Source organism: Polistes fuscatus, unplaced genomic scaffold (genome assembly GCF_010416935.1).
Source record: "Polistes fuscatus isolate 324 unplaced genomic scaffold, CU_Pfus_HIC Scaffold1, whole genome shotgun sequence".
NCBI classification, from domain to species: Eukaryota; Metazoa; Arthropoda; class Insecta; order Hymenoptera; family Vespidae; genus Polistes; species Polistes fuscatus.
Genome location: NW_025112997.1, coordinates 6719700 through 6743745, shown reverse-complemented (window position 1 = coordinate 6743745; position 24046 = coordinate 6719700). Strand labels below are relative to the sequence as shown.

Sequence of the window (24046 nt, the reverse complement as noted above, 5' to 3'; positions counted from 1 at the left end):
ATTCCTTTGTTTTTTCTTCGAAAGAGGTTCTGTGGAAAGTCTTACAATATTGTGATTTCTTATAATTCCATTGTAAGAAAAAAAATTATCAAAATTTCTAAACACTGATATTAAAAAGATAGAAAACAAGATTTCAACGATTACTACGATCACTAATTTGTTTTTCATCGAGTACAATAAAAATAAATAAAAATATAGTATTATATATAAAAATATTGTATTTCGAGATTCTGAACAATGTACAAGATGTACTATAAATATTTTCTCTATCTCACTATAATAATAATAATAATCAATACGAAGATCCAGGAATGATTAATTTTTTGCATTACAGAACTTTCAAATGTGATCTTATTGTTAATGAACTCCAATTGCACACATTAATTTTATTTTCTTGAATTCTGATCTATATCTGTTTGTCATTTAATCGAGTATTCACTTATGGTTATGAATAAAAATAATCAATTTGCGGATATTGAACATGTTTAATATAACAAAACTTTCAGTCGTTATAGTAACCTATTTGAATAAACATAATGTACAACTAGAGTGTCTAGAATTTAATTCAAGAAAAACAATCAAAACGTAATCAGAGTAGATTTATTAATCGCACGTATGAATATATTTGAAAGTATTATTATTCAGAAATTAATCATTTCTCCAGAGATTCATTTTAATAAAACTAATTTTGTAATGGTAAATATAAAAAATTCATTCCTCAAGTTTAATCGTGCATATTTTTCTTACACTCTATATACGCAGAAAAAGAGAGATAGATAAATAAAAAAGTAAAGAGAAAGAGGCCCGTTAAGATTAATGTGCCGAGTCGGATGTTATATAAAAAAAAACATTAATTAATTACAGAGACATTGAGCAAAAAGTGTAGAAGCCATCGAGGCCGGTACCGAAACACACGGCACGATATCGAACGATTACGTGACGCGATAAATTCTCAAATGACACAACGCGAGCTCGTAAGTCGACCCTTTTTCTCGTCGCTAGCTAGCCCTTTTATCGATCTTGATCATCATCAAACGATCGGAATGATATATTACATGCTCCATCTCTTTTACTATTACTATCGAAAGAAATAAATAATAGAAAAGGATAATAAACACTTCTATTTATTTGATTACTATCATCAAATATTCTTACCATCGTTATTGTGTTTAAAAACAAAACAAAACAAAAAATATAATCCATAGTTCAATTAAAAATGCGTAAAAATATTAACTTCATTTAAAAGAAAAAAAATATATATATATAAGAAAATAAAATATATTACGTTGAAAGAAAATAATTTAGTTGGATGTAATGTGATAAGACACGGCCGATAAGATAGGTTTATGTTTTTATCGACGTTCTCCTTTAAAATGAAAATAACGAATTCAAAAAGGGAGTTTAACTTCTTCGAGAATGTTTAATTAACATTCAAAAGTCTGGTTAAAGGTGCTATTAACGTAGCTTCGTGTCTGTAATTTGAATCAACCTTCTAGAAAATGTGTGTTCTCTCTCTCTCTCTCTCTCTCATCTTCTTCCTCTTCTTCTCACTATCTCATTTGAGTTTCTTACCCTCTTCCAACAGGGTTTCTCAACGAAATGTGTTTTTTGTTTTACTGCAATGCGCACATCATTCGCTGAGAAAAACCTTAGAGTTAACGTGTCGGTAAATTTTTTGAATGAACTTTTACTCGTCTCCTATTTTCCGATCTTTCCGATCAAACTCTGCGAATTACGTTTTTCTTCAAATAATAATAACAATAATAATGAGATACCGAAGACGATAAGAATTTAGTAATTTTTTTCTTTTTCTAACCAATCTGATCTTTCAAATAAAACAAATCAAATTATCAACAACAATTTATTTAACCGAATTATATTATTGTTAACCGAAAAATCATTTCTTTTTCTAATCCGATTTTCTCATAAAACTATTCCCCTCTCTCTCTCTCTCTCTTTCTCTTTCTCTTTCTCTCTTATTCTCTCAGACTCAGACGATGACCGCCTACTATTAATCACACATTTCTCCGATATGCCATTTTAGTTTCTACCGTTCCTATCGAAAAATAATAGAATTTTACGAACGTGTAAAAAAGAGAAAGAACAAAGATAATCGAATTAAGAAGAATCGTCTACGTTTGATCAAGTCAGCCAATTTTTAAGTATCCACCGAGTAATAATTCTTCGAAGTTACTTTAATTAAAATACTAAACTTCGTAAAATTGTTCGCGTAATAAAAAAGGAACAAAAAAAAAGGGTATGCTTTTGTAAAGAAAAGTATCACACAAAAAAAGGAAAAATAAAGAAAGAAAAAAAAACACCGATCAACCTTTTCCGAATGGAACAACAAAATGATCGGTTTGCTTTCGTGGTTTTTATTGCAATTTTAGATTTCAATTCGGATCGGTGTAACTGTGAAGAAAAAAATCATTCGTTATATAACGTAAATATAATAAAATGGGAAGATAAAAGAAAGAATTAACAAACGTGTTGGATACGCAGAAAAAGTGTAAGCAACCTTTAATAAAAACTAATTAATTATAATGTATACACGTTTTTGTATCTATGCGCGTGTATATGCAATAGAATGTGTGTTGTATGTGGGTGTGAGTAATAGAAGAAACACGGGTTACATCCTTTTAACTGAATTTGACTTTATAGCAACTGAAGCTTCTGTTTTTATAAGCGGTGGAATACTAGTGGGGTGTTCTGAGGTGGTTAGAAGAAGGGGTGGTGGGAGCCAGAGGGTAAGGGTTGTTGTGAGAAGGTGTTCCCTCTTAAACGAAAATGCTTTCGGGTAAACCACTTTCGACGAAGCACTACTACTCGAAGCGTCTCCAGCTTTTTTTTTTCTACTTTCTTTCTTTCTCTCTCGTGAACCTTTTCTTCGCATCTTTCTTTCCCCCTTTCTCTCTCTCTCTCTCTTTTTTTTCCCTGTCTTTCTTTCTCTTCTTACTCTTTAATTTTTTCTCCTCGGGGACTTACTTCCCTTTTTCTCTCTATATTTTTCGTCCGAGAAGAAATGACTGGAAAAATAACAATGCTATTAAGATGCCTCGACGCGTGTTGTAATAACACATCGCACGGCAAGGGAAAACCTTATTTAACAATCTCTTCCACACCTATGCTGGTAGTTCATTTTTGTTTTCCCTCTTTTCTACTTTCCTTTTTTGTTTTTAGTTTCTCACACAACCGCTAGCGGCTCTCATATTTTCTCTTGGTTATTATTATTATTATTATTATTATTATTATTATATATGATTATTATTATTTTCATTATTATTATTATTATTATTATTATTATTATTATTATTTTTATTATTATTAATGTTGTTATATTTGTTAATAGTATCATTAAGAAAGCGTGTTTCGAAATTAGAAATGACCTCCCGTTACCGTTAATTTCGTTCAAAGTTTCTCCGTTAACAACGAACGTGAAAAATAACTGGCTTGGGTTATAGAACAAAAGAATTAAAACAAATTTTAATGTTTACGAAAGCGACTGAATGAAAATAAATTTTGTAATAATTATATTTCATCGAGTTATATAGATTTGTAGAACGTATTTTAAAAATTTAGATATTTTTTTTCTAAAGAATATTTAGACGGGTCAAAAGTTTTTACGCGCGTGGTGTTATATTATATTAATTACTTTTTGGTCAGTGGGACTATTTTCGATTGATTTTTTTTCTTCGAATAGTGAAAAAGAAATTATTAAATATAAAAATTATATTAAATTATATTATATTATATTATATATATAAAGTGAGTCACGAAACGTGACGTTTCAAAATAACTCGTAAAATATACGTTGTATGTGAAAAATGTTTCCTGCATAGTTAAACTAAATTAGGGATAATTTTTTTTTTATGGGATATCAAGGTCATCGTTATTTTTTTAAATGGAACGCCTAATTTTTGTTTCCATATTCTGATAAAGCTTCAAATTCTGTGTAAAAAAAAAAACTATTATACCATGAGAGCCTAAAATGAATAATTTGAATCACATAAATTTTATTAAAAACTTTTGAGCTATTCTCCAAAATGTTAGGAAAATCGTGACGTAGACACATAGAAAAGATAGAAAAGAAATAGATTGTAAAGGTAGCTAGCGATATTAGAGTGTCTTTATCTTAAAGACTTCTTTTTTCCAGATGAAAAAACATCCGGTAGAGCGTGACTACTAGGATCGAAGTCACAATATGTTGCCACGATATTTTCACTTGGTAATCGTGAGTGGAGGATTTTATCCGGAAGGGAGAAAGAACGAGAAAGAGAGAGAGAGAGAGAGAGAGATTATAACCTCTCACGTTTACTCATACACCCTCTAATTCACTCCTCTTTTCAACACCCTCTAAAAAAATAAAGAGAAGAAGCGTCGATTTTTCTTCGTTTCTTTCTTCCTTTTTGTTTTTATTTAATCAACGATCCTTAAACTTGGACAATTTTTCTCTTCTTCTTCTCTAATTTAATAATAGTTTTATTTTCATGTCCACACAATTATGCGCGAAGTGATATTTTATCAATTAAATATTGTAAAAATTTAGATGTCCTGTAAATAAAAAATAAAATATTAATTAAAAGTATATTAATAGAGCTATAATTAAACGAGCACAAATATTTTTACAAATATAAATTGTACTCACTTACTGTTAAATAATTAAATAAATTTAAACGCACCAAATAGTTTATCGCTTATCGCGCGTTAAATAATCGAATAAAAATGATTCTCTCTTATCGATCAACGTCCTGCTTTTTTATAGAATATTAATATTCTATGCAAACTATGCAGGATTTTTCTCGAATATGAGGAAAAAAAAATGAAATAAAAAAAGAAAAGTTCTATATTCGAGTCTTTGGTAGGATTTGTCGAGGGAGAAAAAATTGTCTAGCTCTGTGGGAATCTTTCGAGAAAGTGAAAGGGGAATATTGTAGAAGTGAGAAAGTGTATAAAAGAGGAAGAGAGTAAAGATTTTCGCGAGAATGCTCATAAACTCCTCTCGTTCCACTCGACTTCGTAACGGTGAAGGCAGAGAAAGGTAAAGAAGGGAACACGAGGAGTACACTTGAGGTGCTCATTCGTCGAAAATATTTCTAACCGGAGGGATGATCATATTTTCCACCAATCCCGTCACCGCCACCGCCACCACCATCATCACCACCATCACCACATTCTACTTTTCTACTTACTCGAGATTTTTCGCTATTCTCGAAGAATGCTCATTGTAAAAAAGTCATATTAGCAGAGAAGATATAAAATATCATGTGAAAACTAGTTTTGTAATCATCTGGCTCCTATTATTATTATTATTATTATTATTATTATTATTATTATTATTGTTATTGTTATTGTTATTGTTATTGTTATTTTCTTTTTTTCGGTGATTCGATTTATCCAGTTTTACTTTATTCCTCTTTTCTATTATTTTCTTTCTCTATTTTTCCTGGGTTTCCCTTTTAGTCGCCTCTTACAAGCAGGGATTACTGAGAAGGTATTCTTAACCGCACTATCCCTCCCTCCTACCCCCGACAGGGATTATTATTACAATTGTTTCTTAGCTCAAAATTTAGCATAGGTTTTATAAGATTTGTCTTTATTAATATATTTTAAAGGTGGATATCTGCAGATGTATTTATTATATCTTTAATGTATTACTTGTGTGTTAATTTGTGTCATTTGAAAAATTTCTTGATTATTATAATAATAACGTTTTTTTGTTTAGTTCTAATTTATTTTTATACATATAAATTATTAGGTATCTTGTACTTATTGTTAGATTTAATTATTAAGGATTATACTATTGTTAGTATTTCTTTTTTATTATTATCTTAAATTAACCGTGTTTAGAAATAAAAAATAACAGGTAACAGGGGAGACATAATTTAAAGCATATAAGCATGAACAATAAAATAGATACGATTTTGCTACGAGTTGATACTTTTTAATGTTGATTAATCGGAGGAGAGGAAAAAAGGGGGAAAAAAAAGAATAGAAAAAAACGAGGGAAAATAGAAATTTCTACAAGCGTTTCTCAGTACCTTCCGTTAACTTATTGAAAACTATTGGCCAGACGCGAAACTCCAAGTCTAATTACGCTGAAAGCTTCTTCCTGCTGGACCTTTCAATTAACGTCCAGCTTGCTGTCTTCAATTAACATCTTTGAGAACTACCAAAGAGAACGAACTCCAATGGAATAGAAAGAAAAAACCTGAGGAAAAAATGACTTGGGAATTCTCGAAAGAGATTCGATCATCTTGGACAGGATTTAATTCTTCGCAAGAAAAAGGAAAAAGACAAAATTAAAATGTTCGGAAATTAATTTGGTTTGTTTTTTCCAATGGTAAATAAAAGAGAATATTTTTACATTTCAATTGTGAGAGACGTATTATTAATAGATCGCAAATTATCGAATTTAAATAAATACAAATTTTAGTTAGTATCCTCGCGCTGTCGTGCGACAATTAACATTTACTAGTGCTCCTATTTTTTTATCTGATATATTATTATTATTATTATTATTATTATTATTATTATTGACTTATCATTGTTTTAAAAATTATTAAAAAAAAGAAAAGCACGAAATTACGATACGTGTTAATATGTAATAAATATAAATTCAAGAAAGAAAAATATATTGTTAGCGTTTCTTGACGCTATAACGAAAAAAACATTATTATACCAAAAAATTAATAACAATCTTAAATAATTAATATAATACCGTTACAATTTATATTATAATGAAAATAAGAAACTTGATTACTCAAGCACCCGGATATCTTTGATACTCCTCTAACGATATGATTAACGAAGTGGATCTAGTAGTACAAAAGTGAGAGAATTCACAGAGACACCGCAAACTAAAATGAGAGATAGAAGAGGAGAATAACGACCCTTGATATGGTACCTTCCGAACATTTCTCGCAATTACGAGTTTAGTGGTTGAGAAGGACTAGAAGCAGGATTGTCAAGTGAAATAAGGGTTTGCGGCTTCCACGAAATGCCTTTCTACAAAATCGAGCATAAATTTTCGATATTACATATATATAATACATCTCAATATGCATGTACACTACCCTCCAAAAGAGTTTAAAATTACTTGCTAATTTCCATTAAAATCGAACCTATCGATCAAGTTTCAAATAATGTATATGCCAAAATTCCTCCAACACGGAGTCCTTCGGCGATTGGATTAAGCTAATTATGAGGAGGGTGATAAGGTGAATTAAAATAAATAAAACACTTGGTTGAGCCAATAAGTGCAATGCTTTATTGGCTCGTCAGGGAAAAGCCTTGCGGCAAAAAACCCTGGTTGGTATCAAATACAATGGACGACGATGGATCACGGACTATGTGTTGGGGTTATGGACGCTAGTGTCTAGTAACTCTCTATCGATTAGTGCGCGCACAATAAATCTCGTTTTTTAGTTACTATCAATTTTTGGTTATGATCGATTCCGATCGTACAAATAACCTATCGTTATTACATCAAATATTTACCAAACTAAATTATGTTTTAAGAAATTTTCAGAGTATTTTCTTACGTCAATAATACTCTTGTATATTTCATAAACCCAATTTAGGGCACAATTCCAAATGAACTTTCCTACATTTTCCTGGGACATTTTTGGCAACTTCAACAAGAAGCATGGAAAAATATTAAATGAAAACATTCGAAAAATTACTTGCCAGGTTTCCCAGAATACGTCAGATTGTAATTAAAAAATAATAACGATATTTTTGATGTAAGGACAATTTGAACGGATATATGTATCCCTTGAAAAAAAAAAAAAAAGAAAAAATAACACAAAAAACAAAACATACTACTCAAGTTTTTGTCACAAAATCCATCTACCTCGGTTATTCTAATGGTGTTCATGTTTTTTTCTACAAATATCTTGTTTCTCTGAATTTACTAACTTTTGGCTGGTAATGTATTATATATTCATGTATAAATAATATATGCGAGGGCGTGTATACGGGTGTGTGTAACACTAATACCTATAAAATAGACTTAGTAAGAAGATAATAGAAGCGATAGGATATTAGGTAAATGATAAGATCGATTGATCGATATACCAATCGATAGATCCATAGATTTATCGAAGAATGAACAAACAAGTACGTTCTACAAATTGAATAGAGTTTAAGACGATCAAGGATAAAGAGCTCCTCTGTTCCTGCAACATATACTACCGTGTTATCTTCGACGTTGGATCAAATTACCACGTATACTGGAAATACGTGTGCTTTCTAAAGGAAACTTCACCGCAACATGATTAATATGAGCATAAATATGTAAGAGTTTAACGCGAAGTTTTCGTTTTGACATAAACCACAAAGATAAGATTATAATTTTTAATTAAATAACACACGATAAGAAAATATGAAAATTGATTAATAAAATGATTTTTGTGATAATGATTAATTTTAACGAAGAAAATAAATACTTCAAAATTATTTTTATTAACGAGCGAATAAATGCAACCCCCACCCCACTCCTCGCCGATCTGACAGATAAATGAATTAACATTAATGATAATAAGAAAAGCGGAATAAAATTATTATCTTTCGTAACTTTTTTCCTAGAGGAAATATTTGTAAAGATTGTAAAGTAATTTGCGAGCTTGGTATTTTTAAAATTTGAAAAATAAAATGAAATTTGATTAAAAGGACTAAAATAAAAAAGAAAAAGATTATAACGTTGTATTTAAAATACTTAAATGTAAATGTATAAACCATTAGAAAATGATTAGAAACGTCGATTAAACTCTTTCGCGACATAAATACTACTCTATCCATTGAAAGGTTTTTCATCAAAAAAAATACAAAATGGCATAAACGTTGTTGTCGTAGTAGATAAATGTAACAAACGGAAACAGGAACTTGAGGATCATTAAAAGTTTCTATTATATTCGTTGAAACGTAACGAGGGCAACATTTTCTTAAAGTAAGTTTCGAACTTTAAACTGTTTGAATCTTACAGTAAATAAGTACCCGTATATATAATATTTTTTATTTTCTACAAACTTCAAGATATAGATCATCGTGAACAATAAATATAATATGGAAAAGAAATTTTTAACATAATTTATAAATGACAAAATATAGAATATTGATAGGGTGTCCGAATAAAAAAGAAAAAATATATATTAAAAAATAATTTTTTAATAGATAATTTTTTAACAGTACCCCTATATATAATATCTATATATATATATAATATTTTTTATTTTCTACAAACTTCAAGATATAGATCATCATGAACAATAAATATAATATGGAAAAGAAATTTTTAACATAATTTATAAATGACAAAATATAGAATATTGATAGGGTGTCCGAATAAAAAAGGAAAAATATATATTAAAAAATAATTTTTTAATAGATAATTTTTTAACAGTACCCCTATATATAATATCTATATATATATAATATTTTTTATTTTCTACAAACTTCAAGATATTGATCATGATGAACAATAAATATAATATGGAAAAGAAATTTTTAACATAATTTATAAATGACAAAATATAGAATATTGATAGGGTGTCCGAATAAAAAAGAAAAAATATATATTAAAAAATAATTTTTTAATAGAATTGATAGAATTAGTGAAAGAATAAATGTTTTCATAAAAATATTATTCTAATTGTCTATCGTGTTATCCCTATTTGTATCTCTCTTTCTCTCGATAAACGAGACGTATCATCCTTAATTAATTATATCATTCGTATGGTGGTGCTGCGAGTAGAATACGAACGACGGTGCTAACTGTGTTACTAACAAAACAGCCTCCTGGTGCTCATAAATCTTATCTGAAACTCTGAGAGATAGTATAGGAGAAAGAGAAAGTGAGAGAATTTCGGATAAATTTGATATTGACTATACAGGTGTGCTTATGTTCGATGACAGCTAGAGTTTCAGAAACATTGTGATAAATCGTATATAAATACAATGGTAACATAATCTATGGTGTATTAAAGAGAAGAGGAAGAGAGAGAGAGAAAGAGAGAAGGAGAGGGAGAGAAAATTGTGACGTTTCCCTAATTCATAAATATTTTGACAAATTTTAAACATGTAAATACAATGATAATATAATCTATGGTGCATGAGCATTAATTTAAATAAATGTTCAGTATGTAAGAATATTTTGTTTAATTAAATTCATAATTATTAATTATTTTATTTAAATATATTTGTTCCAGAGTATTTATATTTAATTAATTAGGTTTAGACAGTTGTGTCAGTGTTGTATCTAGAATTAATATTTATATTTTACTGATATTTTATTTAACATTTGTTAATATAATATTTGTATATATATATAAATATCGATTAAATTTTTATATTTAAATTTTGATTTACATGTATTAATATTTATTTAATTTTTATATTTAAATTTTTATTCGCGTATATAAATATTGATTCAATTATCAATAAATATTATATACGCGTAAACTTCGAAAAGCTTTTTGAAAATGTTGGCGAAAAGTGAACAGTGGAAGACTTCTTTGAAATATGAAAGAAATATACACAATATTATACTATCTATTTATTATTATATTAGATGTGCTCTTTCGATCGATAAGAATAAGATCATTTTCTTCGTTCCTCATCGGCTACGAAATTCTACGAAAAGCTTCTTTCTTCTTTTTCGAAAAAAAAAAAAGAAAAAAGCAAAAGAAAGAAAAATAAAGTACAAATCTGAATTGTAATGGATACGAATATGAGAAATTCTACCGAACGGGGTATTGCCAAAAAGGAATCTTTAGATATTGTCCCGATTGAAACGGCATATCTATTTTCGACTTTTTTTATTATTATTTTTATAACCTCCGGGCAAAACTTTTCTATCGATGATTTTATTGTATATTTATTTTTTTTTTTATATTTATTTTTTTTTTTCAAGAAAACGAATAAAACGATTCAACCAAATGTAAATATGAAACCAAGGTGGTAATAATCGTGACAATGATTAATTTCTAATAATAAGATATTTTTTTACAATGAAATGTGAATGAATTTAAATTATTAAAATATTATATTAATACGAGAAATGAATTAAATTAAATAAAAAGAAAAAAAAGGAAATTAGATACATAAGATCGCATAAATGTCTTACAATATATTCCCCTTATTTAAAGATAATTAAATAAATCTAATATCGGTTAAAAGAAATGTATATATATATAAAAGAATGAAAATCGTAATTGCCTTTCGATTCTAAATTATAGGATGTACTTTTCTCAAAATCCCTAAGGATTTTCGGTGATTGAACCGAACGTCCCGTAAAATTACACCGTAACCAATGTTTGTAAATGATGAAAAGTAGAAATAAAGAAAGAAATAAAGAAAGAGAAAGAGGGAGCTGTATATTGTTGCAATTTCGAGCTAGTGATACTCTAGTAGCTTCAATAAAATCTATTTTCAATGCTTAGTACAACGAATTGGTTCCTACGTAGATTTAAGGTATATATGTGTATGTGTGTATATATATATATATACATCGATACTATAGCTAAATCTCTTTTATTCGCTTTTTATTCTCTCTTCTATTTTATTTTATTTCTTTACCTTTCATCGCTTTCGATCTCTAAGCAAAAGAAGTTAAATTTATAAAAAAAATAATACATTTATATATATATATTAAATATTAAATAAAAAAATTTATTCTCCAATAATATTAATAATACATAATATATAGTAATTTGTTTTTAATTTTATTTTACTTTTTCTTAAAAAGAAATAAAAATTTGTTTTTTCTTAGAGGCTCAAAACTTTCAACCATAAGAATATAATACGTATAAACGAATGTTTCAAAATAGAGAGAGAAAGAGAGAGAGAGAGAGAGAGAGAGAGAAACTTTGAAAAAATATGAAAAATAAATGAATATAAAAAATTTGTATTAAAAGTTGAAACTTTTCCTAACCGCTCGATTTTAAAAACCATTAAAAACTTCACGTATGTCTCTTCGCAATCATCGCAAACTTATTTTATACATAGTGCCTTGAAACTAAATATACATACATACATATAGACAGGTGCTTTTAAAACTTAATCAAAATATATATATGTATATCCCCTCTTAAAAATAAAACTTGCTTCGAATTTGATATCGTAACTTACTAGAAGAAAAAAAAAAATCAACACGAAAGAAAAAAATCCTTGATCCAAGGAAAAAATTGCAATACCGCTAAATTGAGAAATATTTTTCATTTAATTATCCGTTGACGTAATTGATGAATTAGTCGTTAAAAGAGTCTCCCAGCTGTCTGTTAGAATCATTTATTTTATGATGAACGATCGATGATAATGATTTTTTCATATAACGTTAGTATTTATAAATAGAAAATAAAAGAGAGAGAGAGAGAGAAAGAGAAACGATAATGCACATCTTCAATAAACCTGTACACAGATATATTCGAAAATCATAGGAGGAATGATCGATCATCGTTTGAAACGATGACGAAAAAGAGAGATTAATTGAGAGTGATAATAAACAAATAAAAGAGTGGACATAATAATTAGGAGTATCGTATATTATGTTATGGTATATAAAGTAAAAACAAACGTTCCCAAAAATATACATTCAAATTTCAACATAAACTTTGACATAATTCATTTTTATTCATTTTTCATGCGAATCATTTCAAAATTAAATAACAACCAAATCATCTATTTATTGGATCAATATTTTTCTAAATATTTTTTAATCATTATTTAAAATAAATTAAGATCATTCGCGTTTGAAATGAATATTGATCAAACTAATAAATATGTACGAAAGAAAAATACAGAATGAAATAATATGAAGAACATTGATTGATTTGTAAATAATTGATAGAGGTAAGATTTTTAATAAGAAAAGTCACGTGACTTATTAATCGTTATCGCTCTTGTACAACGCGACAGAAACATTTCCGTATTTCTGTTCCCTCTTTCCGATTCATTTTCTGTTCTCTACTTTATTCGCTTTTTTTTTTCTTCTTTTCTCTCTTTCTGTTATTTTACCGTCGTCAATGTTGCACCTTGTCACTTTGAAAGATGAATCACCGCATATTCAATCAACTACTAATGGGCTTTACCCACGATTCTTGACTAGTGTCTTTTCTTATCTTTTTCTTTTTCTTTATCGTGAATAAATAATTGAAATTAACATAACCGTAACAAACAAAAAAACAAAAACTAGAAAAGAAAGGCTCGATTTTTATATTCAACAAAAATACCAATTTACAGAGTCCATTATAATTGTACGATGGTTGACCAAATGTTTCTGGGTTATCTTAAAAATTAATTTCTTCGTTTAGATCTTTTAAGTTTCTTTTTTTTTTTGTTTAAATTGTTAAGAAATTTTTGACCCCATCCAAATGTACGGGTCTAGCCAAATATTCTTAGAGTATTTTAAAATTTAACAAATTCTTTTTCTCCAAACTATTTTCAGGCTTATTCTATCTCTTAACTTATTCAATTACAAAATTAGAAACTTTTTAAACAATTTCGATAACCAATTATCCCTTTTTTATTTATTAATTGTTTAAAAATTTTTAAACAATTTCGATAACCAATTATCCCTTTTTTCTCCACGAAACTTTTCAACCTTATTTTTTGCGTGCTCTCAAATTTTTATAAACCTTTGTTAGCCTACCGTATCATACGCGCGCACACACACACACACACACACGCAAACAAGAAGAAAAAGAAAAAATAATTTTACAGAACACGAAAAATAGAAAAATAATCTCGTTCATGACTTTTCCACGACATAGTTTTGAGCGAATAATTTATCAAGAAATGAATGTAAGAGAGGAGGATAAAAGAAAAAAGAAAAAAAAAAAGAAAAACAAGAAAAGAAGGGGGTGCTGTTCGCTTTCTCACGATCTGAATTATTTATACAACCGATGAAGAGGTGTATCATGAATAGAATCAAAATTCAAACGGTTCTGCGATCTTTTCGTCACGAGATGTGTCGTTGTCAGCACGTATAAAACATTCGCCTAAGCTTCCTGAACATTTGAAGATCGTACATAAATGCATTCATACACACAACACAAACAAATATACATATCACATACACCTACATGTACGTGTATCTGTACGTTTATCATACGCTTAAGACACTTCAGATTTTGCCTAGCGCACATATCTCGTGTTGATACTCGAAAAATAGAGAAGAGAATGAGAGAGAATGAGAGGGGAAGAAAGAGAAATAGATGAAATGGAAAAAAAAAAAGAAAAAGGGAAAGAATAAAAAAGAGGTTGAGGAAGCGGGGTGGTTGGTATTCTTCTGCAACTTTAATCTTCACGAAAGAGAAAGAAATGACGATCTATTTACAGAATCCTTCGGAGTTACTATTTTCGTTACGAATAAAATGGGATGAAAGAAAAAGTATTTGCTGTATATACCATGTGAGTTATTTTAAAAGAGACCGTCTGAATAACTTCATTGCTATTGATGATAAAAGAAATTGTGTCAGACGAAATTTACTTGGTTTTGAGTGTACGTTCGTACTATCATGAAATGATTTTCATTTTCCTTACTGTGTATATACAACATGCACGCGTTTTTTCAACTACGTGATTATAAGAATTTCATCTTCCAAACTTCCATTTTTTATATAAGTGGACGCATAGAAAAGGGGTTTCCCATATGATGTCACATGTCCCATAATAGGATCGCAGAAATTTCAGGAAAACTCATGCCAGAAATTGTAGGAAACGCAATGATCGACAAATAATTGATAAACGCGTATAGTATGACTGAGAGTTTATGATAGTTAAAAAGAAAAAAAAGAAAAGAAATCTATTCCTTCGATACTACATTGCAAATCAAATAAATTTCGTTTGAAATCTTTTGTTTTTTTTATTAACAACAATAGAGTTATTCAGGTTACCTATTTTGAATACCTCAGCCGATATAATATAGTATTCTATATGTAGTTTCTTATCTATGTATATTGAATTACATCAAAGATGTAACAAAAGATCTACATTTTGTTCCTTTTATTTTCCAAAAACGAAGGTCTGAGGATAGAAAGGAAGTTCGACGAAGTAGGGCTTGTAAACGCTTAAGAAGCCACGGAAGTGCCCTTTATTCTGCCTCAAGTACGTCAAGAAAGACCTTCGAGAAATAGGGAAAGACAAAAAGAGAAAAAAAATAGATGGAATATAAGTGACACGTACAACTTTGATCTCTGTAGCCAAAAAAGGATAGATAGATAGATTGATAGATAAATAAAAGCTTCGAACTGAATGATGATCTTCATAAAAAATTTGTCGACGTTGTTATATTCGAAAAATAAAATGAAAGAAACTATTATTTCATGTATCACGCATATATGAATGTAAATTATTGTATATATTGGTCTTATTTTTAATTAAAAGAATTAAAAAAAAACAATTTATATATTTTATGATTTATATTATAATATCAATAATTTTAATATAAGATAAATCATAAAACCAATTTTTGTAACAATCAAATAAAACAGCTGTAATTTGGAAACAAAGTCAGATCGAGCATATGATTATATAAGAATTATTTTTTATCTTATTTTAAAGTACTAAAACTACTTCCGAAATTATGCTCACATATTTGAAAAAATTTCATATATATATATTATAAATAATTTATTAGATATATAAATTACCCCTGTATGAAAAAATACATACAAATAGTTAATTTATGATTTATTTGATAATATAAATAATTATGATATAAAATAAAATGATATGAAATATTGTTTGTCAATTGTGTATAAATTTATGTGATTTTATATGAAATTCAATGGGAATTTTGCGAGTTAAAAAATTCTAAATCTGTTCTATTAAATGGAGGTTAAAAGTAGATTATACGTCCAATGTAATAAGGCTTCTAAACGCTTAAGAAGCCACCGAAGTGTTCTTTGTTCATTCTAAGCTAAGAAGACGATATAAGGGAGAGTTGGATGAAGAAAGAGAGAACTTTATAGATCGAATGTCGCGATGGGGGAAAAATCTCACCAAAGAGTTCCGATGCTTCGCATTCTTGAGACCTCCTTTTTGACCCTTCTTCTCTCTTTCTTCTTATAATAGAAGGGAATTTTTCAACAAAAAATTCGTTCTACGATTTTTTCTTTTCTTCGAGATAAAAATTGTTTCGAAGTTAATGACTCAAATTTCAAACATCTTTATAACTTTACATCGCACATTTTCAACATCCTGTTGAAAAAAGTTTTATCAACGAGGAGAATAATTAATTATGATTATATAATTTATTTACAAAGTAACGCACAAGTTTCTAGATCATTTTGGTTTATCGAATTATAAAACTAATTAAAAAAAAGTCTCGAAAAATATGAATTGATTATGTAAAATTACTTAACAAACTTTCGGACCACCGAGAAACTTACATCCATCTTACGTTAATTATAATATACCTAATATATTTATACACATACAAACACCAAAGTTAGACCAAAAGTTTCTAGGTGATTCTTAAAATCAATTATATTTTGTTAACACTTTTTAGACTTATTTTGAAATATTTAAGATCTGTAAACCTAGTTTGCAAAATTGCAACCTTTCTAAGACTTTTTAGTACTAATCCTTTATATTTTAAAACTATAAAACTAAGACTACAAAATTACGAATTATTACAAAGTCTCACAAAAAAGATTAATTAATTATACTTATTTAAAAATCGTACAAACTTTTATCCAATCAAGGAACTTATAGAACCCACTTTTTATATTAACTATTAAAATACTAAATACTATTAAAACATATTATTATCGTGTAAATATAAATGATTTTTTTGAACACAAAAAATCTCGATATATTAATCAATTTCTTTTTTTGGTGTTCTATCACTTGCCATACCTTTCTTTATCTTTCTAATTATTTTTGAACGTAAAGACAAAGATCCTTAAAAGGAAGTAGATCCATGGCTCGTTGTCCAATCGCTTGAAATATATTACAAACGCGTGTCCCAAGATTACCCGAGTTTTCCCTTCGCTGGCACTTCTCTATGCGATCCAGTGAAATGGGTCAACGATAAGGACAAAGACTGTAGTAGCTACAGTATAACGAAAATGTTCGAGATGGAATACGTATTTCTCTTTCTCTTTCTTTCTCTCTCTCTCTCTCTCGTTCACGTTTTCTCTTCGTGTAAATTTCCATTTATCTCTTGTCTTATATGAATATGGAAATCCTTCTCTCTGTTTCTCTCTCTCTCACTCTCCTTTCCCCCTCCCGATCCCCCTTCCTCTCACTCTTTTTAACAATATTTCATTGTTTTTCTTTATCCTGTCTTTCAGAGTCCCCCACCTACCTTTTTTTCTTAATATTAAAAAATTATAGTAATATTTCTAATATTAAATTTACAATTAGTAACGAATTAATATAATTTGAACGCGATTTTTTAAGATCTTATTCGTCGTGGTTTTTGTAATTTTGTCTTTATCTGTTTTTTTCTTATTTTAAATATTAAACTAAAAATATATTTGTATATGATGACTTTATAATGAAACGTGTTAATAAATCAAAGTACCATAAAGTTGGAACGTACTGCGTTTCATATTTTCGTTACGGTTATATTCAAAGTTTACACCGCAAACCAATTTAGAAAAAGACGCTAGAAAGCGAAACAAAATTACCAGCGTTGCTCTCTGCACTTTTATTTATTTATTTATTTATTTTTTTTCATTGAAATGGAAATTTGGGCGTAAGGAGTAGAATTTTAGAAACTTGATTATATTTATCATTGCATGTATGAGTTTATATAATTTTTCTTCTCTAACGACGTTATAACAAATAATTTATTTACACGCAACGATTCTGAGAACTGAGATGAATCGATAAATATTATAAAATAATAGATCTAATAAAATATAAATAATTATAATAAAATCAAATAGCATGTGTGTGGTTACGTCTTTTAATTTCCTATGACCTTATTTTTTGTATGAATGCACCGATGCACCCGCAAAATGATAATACACTTAATTTTTACAATGTAACCTAATTTTGTGTTTATCAAAGTATTAAATATCTCGTAAAATACTGACACTTCTATGAAATTGCGTTAATATACTTTTATACGCAAAATAATAATAATAATAATAATAATAAGGATCGATTGGTTGCAAAAGAAAATTAGGTTGCATTAAAAAATAAAGTGCCTATACACCTAGCGAGTGCATCGGTACATTCATACGCAAAATAAGGTCATAGGATATTATAGGACATATTACGCCATAGAATTTTATATTTTTATTTAAAAAAGAGTAGTAGTCCATCCCAGTTACCAAAATCATTCCATATATAATGCTTCTTTTTCTTTCACTTATTCTCTCTCTCTCTCTCTCTTTTCTTTCTTCCTCTTTATGTATGCATGTAAAATATATACACAATCTTAATTGAATGAAAAACTCGTATAGAAATGAACGGAAAAAGGGCCAATTTGTAGATGCAATCTTTCTTTTTTTTTCTCTTCTTACTTCACAAGAGAGAGAGATCTCTCCTCTTCTTCGAGATTCTGTAAATCTCGTTAGTTGATCTTTTAAAGAATTCAAAAAGAAGAGGATAGATGAGCTCGACTTTTTCAAATATCTCTAACTTTGTTAGAGTTCTTTTCTATTTTCTTTTTATTCATTGAAATATGAAAGGGAAAATTCTTACGCAAGATTTTTCTATTTTTTTTTATCAAACATTTTTATCGAAAAGAGATACGGTTTACCGTGTTCTTTTTTTTTTCTAATCTCTCTTTTTGAAAATAAAGAAAAAATTCGACTTTTCAAACAAAAAAATATGAGAGAAGGAAACAAAGAATTAACGATAAGTAAAGAAAGAAAGAAATTTCGATAAATCATAAAAAAGATTTCCATTAACGCGATAAAATAGAACTTACGTTAAGCAAATAATAATTTAGTTCTATGGTATAAAAAAAGAAAACATAAATACAAATTTTTATCCAACCGAGAAAACATTTCTCAGATGTAAAATTTGATTTCCTTCTAGAAATAATATTTGTTATGAAAATCATTACAATTTCTATCTTACGAGTATAAAGATTACTTTCTTTCTATTTTTTTTTTTATTTTTTTATTTTTTACTTTAAAGCATATCTTTATTTTCCCCGTTCAAATGATAAATTTGGAAAAGTAACTCTACTACATCATATTTCTTTGAACATAAACCACTTTATAAGAGAAAAAGAAAAGGGTGGAATGGGAGAGAGGAAGAAAACATTTTCATAGGAATGTAGGAGTGTCTATTAAAATATATCACGAAAAGTAGCTCATTGAAATTACTTTGAGAAAAGTATTCGACGAGTGCGACCATTCCGAACGAACGTGAAAGAAAGAAAGAAAGAAAGAAAGAAAGAAAAAGAGAGAGAGAGAGAGAGAAGAACTCGTTTCCCTTAATTTTATACTTAACGAAACTAATTTATATCGTGGAACTTGGAATGACGTCAAATTGGCGGTGAGACTATTTTCTGTCTGACAGACGGACAAGTAGACTGACGGACGTGTTATTCTCGATTGGACGATTAAATCGAAGAAAAGCACAATCGTGTCGCGTCTTTCGAATGATTATATGAGAATAAACGGCAGTTGGATTTAATTAGATTTCAGATATTTCCGACAGGTAAAAGGAAATGAACGTTAGGAAACGAATTTGTCCGGGAAAACGCGGAAAATCGTTTCTATCCTTATTAATATCTTTCAATCATAATTAGACGATTTCACCACGACCGATCTATTCTCGATATTTCAATTAGGACTAACAATAAGTTTTATTCAGAGTTCTAATAATCTCTCAAGACTCCGATAACGTTAATAAATGTAATTTTTAAATGAATTTTTATTTGAATGATTATTTTAAAAAAAGGGTGAACCGACGTTTATTTCGGGTTGATATTTTTCAATATTTCTCACGAGTAGTTTTAAAATAAATAGTCGATATTAAGAATAAAATATTGGAAAAGGTTTGATATTATTGGATCTCATGTATTTAAAAATATATTTACAAATTATGATTATTTTTATTTGAGGAAATTTTTATAGAATTTTTAATGAATAATGTATTTCAAAATATTGATTGAAAATTTGTTGCAAAATTAAATAAATAGAATTAAAAACAATTTATTCAAATAATTCATTTCTATCAAGGTATTAGATTTTATTCATTAAATAATACAATCAAATACTATTCTCGAAATTGTCTTCAATTGATAAGCCAAAATTAGAACTACTATTACGTAATTTACAACGTATGAGTTAATAATTGTGATGCAAAATAATGAATATCAATCAATACTACGATCCTTATCGCGTTTAAATAAATCTGTTTTTTTCCCATCTTTAGGGTCAGTAAAGTTTTGTATAAATTTGCCCAATTAAAAATTTTTTTGAAAAAAAAGAAAAAGAAAAGAAAAAAGACACAACGCAGTCGGAACAAACAAAAATAAAGAAACGTGGACGTATTAATTGCATTTAAAAAAAAGAAAAAAAAATAGGAGAAAGGGTGTTGAATTGTGAACGTTACGACGGGTGTTTTAAATACGAAAGAGCAAGAGAGAGAGAGAGAATTCTAACAAGCATTAACGAGAATCTCTGTTGAGCTTGAAGCGATTTCACGGGCAAGCCAGTAGCATAAGTGAGGCTTTCCAAAGTTGTCCAAAAGCGAGTGTTTCGTAAGAGATAAGTGATGTTGGGGTGCTAAGAGAAACTAAATTTTAGTGTGTTCGGTACTGAAAGTGAACTATGATTTTCTCTACCTCTCTCTCTCCCTCTCTTTTTAAACTAACTCTCTTAAACGAATAACACTTTAACGATATTCCAACTTTATCTCGGAGCTCTCTATAAAAAATAAGAAAAATATCAGATAATTTCTTTCTCCAGCAATTGAAAATTACGAATTTCTCAATGAATTTTATTCGAAGGTATGATACTATAAGAATACTCGTATTGATTTATTGATCCTGATTTCTATAAAACATAATAAAAAAAAAATAAATAAACAAAATAGAAAATTATTAAAATAATAAAATACAAACGTGATGTATCCCTTCTTCTTCTTCTTCTTCTTCTTCTTCTTCTTTTGATGAAACATTATTCTTTCAATTAATATATTTCAACATATCACCTTGTAATAAAAATCGAACTTTGGTAAATTTCTAATTGCAACACATGAAAGACAATATTTGAAAAAATTAATAAAATGGAAAAAAGAAAAAAACATTATCTTCTAAAAAATAATAAAATAAAAATGTCGCAGATTTCTTTCACGACATACAATTCACCCACACAAATATATATTATTCCTTCATCCTTATCTTCCATTCTCTTTGTTCTTCTCTACAAAGTAGGCGTATACGTGGAAAACTTTTGTATGTAATTGCTATAGCTTTGTCGAAATAATAGCTGCAATCAGCTTTGTAGGAAGGTCTCTTTCTAAAGGGACATTGCTTCTCGCTACAGATAATCCCTTCCTGCAACTGCTTTCCCGCTTGCAAGAGATTCTCATGCACGCCTTTATACGTGCGATGCATTTCCCTTGTGTTTTGTGCGTAAGGCCTTGCGAGAGAGTTAGAGTGTTAAACAAAAAATAAATAAATATATATATATATATATATGTATATGTAAAGAGAAAGAGAGAGAGAGATAAAAAAACAAATAGTATAATAAAGTTGTCTCTATCTAACGCTTTATTATAGTACCTTGGAAATAGAAATTATCTAGGAAGTCGTTAAAACAACTAGAGATTTCGGTTGAATTTTATTCCTTTATCTTTTTTCGTTTCATTGTATTTTTACTATTCCTTTTTTCTGTTCCTTTTTTAGAACGTTTAAAGATAAAAGTACGTTTTTTGAATAATCCTAGAAAGAGAGAGAGAGAGAGAGAGAGATGAAAGTTTTTTAACTTTCAAAGGAAGTTACAATTGTTAAATAATCTCAACAAAAATAAATAGAACGTTTTTCTATACTTTATCAAATTAATTTTGGCAAACTAATGATTTAGAAAATTCTTTTATTCGCAGTCGAGAAGTTTTCGAACGATAGATTTAGAAATGGTACTAAACAAAAATGATTGTTTTTGCCCTCTTTTCCTGCATTATTTTGTAAACTTCGGTTATACTAGACGACACGAAATAAGATGACGTGCGACAAAGAAAGAAAACAAAAAGATAGAAAAAGAAAGAGGATAGAAGCTGCGATATTCTCGTTGCTTTATCCAGGAGTGGTAAAGTTACAGAAAACTGTACAACGATAGATCATATCGGGACATAGTTTCACTTGGTAACTTGAGATCAAAGAAGGAAAAGAAAAGAAAGAGAAAGAGAGAGAGAGAGAGAGAGAGAATACGTTTAATGCTGCAGCCAATTAAATCTTTTTTTCTTTCCTTTTATATTTTTAAAAGTTTTTTTTTACACTTGTAACACGAGAGATACGTATTATCGGGAAGCTTGAATAAAAGTTTTTATTATCAAACGTATTTGATAAAAAGGAGAACAAACATTTCCTTACTTGTATCAACAAGAGGATATACTTTAAATTTCATTCATATATTTATTGTTAATTTATTTGATTAATTTATAGAGAAATTCTTTGCGAAAAGTTGTCGAGCACTTTTCAAATGAATATTAATAATATATAATGAACAATTTTTTGAACTACTAGAATGAAATTTAAACAAATTTTCTACTTCGAACATTTTAACGAAATTTAAATTTAAATGAGTTAATATAATATAATATATATATATTTAAAATTTGAAATATTATATTCTCGGTCGAAGTTTTAATTTTTGAATTATAAACTTCTTCGAAAGACCACACAACTCAAAGTAACAGAAATTCGAAATAGAAACGTGTATTTTGTTATAAATCCTATGTATAGGAACAAGGTATATTACAGATAGTATTGAAGGAAAAATCGTTCGCTTTATCTTTTTACTTTCACATAAATGCAAACACACACACACACACAAACAAACAAACACGGAGGACACGTGTATAGAAAAATAGAGAGATTTGAAAATTTTTGTCTCCTTGTGTTCTTTCATCATCCCCATCACTCGTTACGTTTTTTTTTATTCTTTTGATACATATTTCTCTTTTCATTCATCCACAACATTTTTTTCTTTTCGTTTTATTTATACGTGTAATTTATATAGATATATAATAAGACATAAATATTAACGAACATTAATTACCAAACGAAAAACAAAATTCATCTATAGGATTTGAATGTAATTACAATTTTCATTTAAAAATTTCAATTTTCAAAAAAAAATCAATTTTCATTTGGAATATTTTCTAAGTCACCTATTCGAATTCATTTATATGTATGTGTATATATATGTATATTATAAAAAATGATCGTCAAAGGAAATCGACTTCAAGGACATGAGTCAAACGTATTCCGATTTATGCTGATCGAGAATAATATCCTCACAAAGTCCCCCTTTTCCCATCAATAAAATCTTATTCTTTCTCTTTCTCTTTCTCTCTCTCTCTCTCTTTTTCTCGTATTCTTTTTCTCTCTTCATCCCCCCACTTTCTAAATCCGACCGTAACGCTGAAAGATCCCGTAAAAGATAAGATAGATTCTCATATCGTCGAATCCGCGAGAGAGCTTTAAAAAATCTTCTAGCCCTTCTTTACGACAAAAAATCAAAAAAAAATAGAGAGAACACGAGAGAAAGTGTGTGTGTGTGTGAGAGAGAGAGAGAGAGAGGGAAAGAAAAATGATCGATTTATTCGTCGAAAAAGCATCTCTTTTATATCATCATAGGTAGAGAAAAGATAAACTACTGCTTATTCCAGAGTAATAATCGAAACAGAAATGAAGTATAAAAAGAAAAATAGGGAAAAGTAAGGATAATGATTGAGATACGTTAGTCATGAAAATTTGACACTTACATTGTTTTACATTTGTTTTACATATTGTTTACATTTACACTATCGTTGTAACGTGAGCAAAAATTACGTATAATTCTTACCGAGAATTAATTGTTTATTTCTTTCTATTGATAAAAAAATTAAAAAAAGAAATAAAAATATT

At 28.3% G+C, this 24046-nt stretch overlaps 1 protein-coding gene across 5 annotated transcripts in view; it reads right to left on the bottom strand.

The window, feature by feature from the left end:
- Positions 1 to 24046, bottom strand: part of LOC122520072 (GATA zinc finger domain-containing protein 8-like) — a 236318-nt gene that overhangs the window by 135755 nt on the left and 76517 nt on the right. The window lies entirely within an intron of this gene.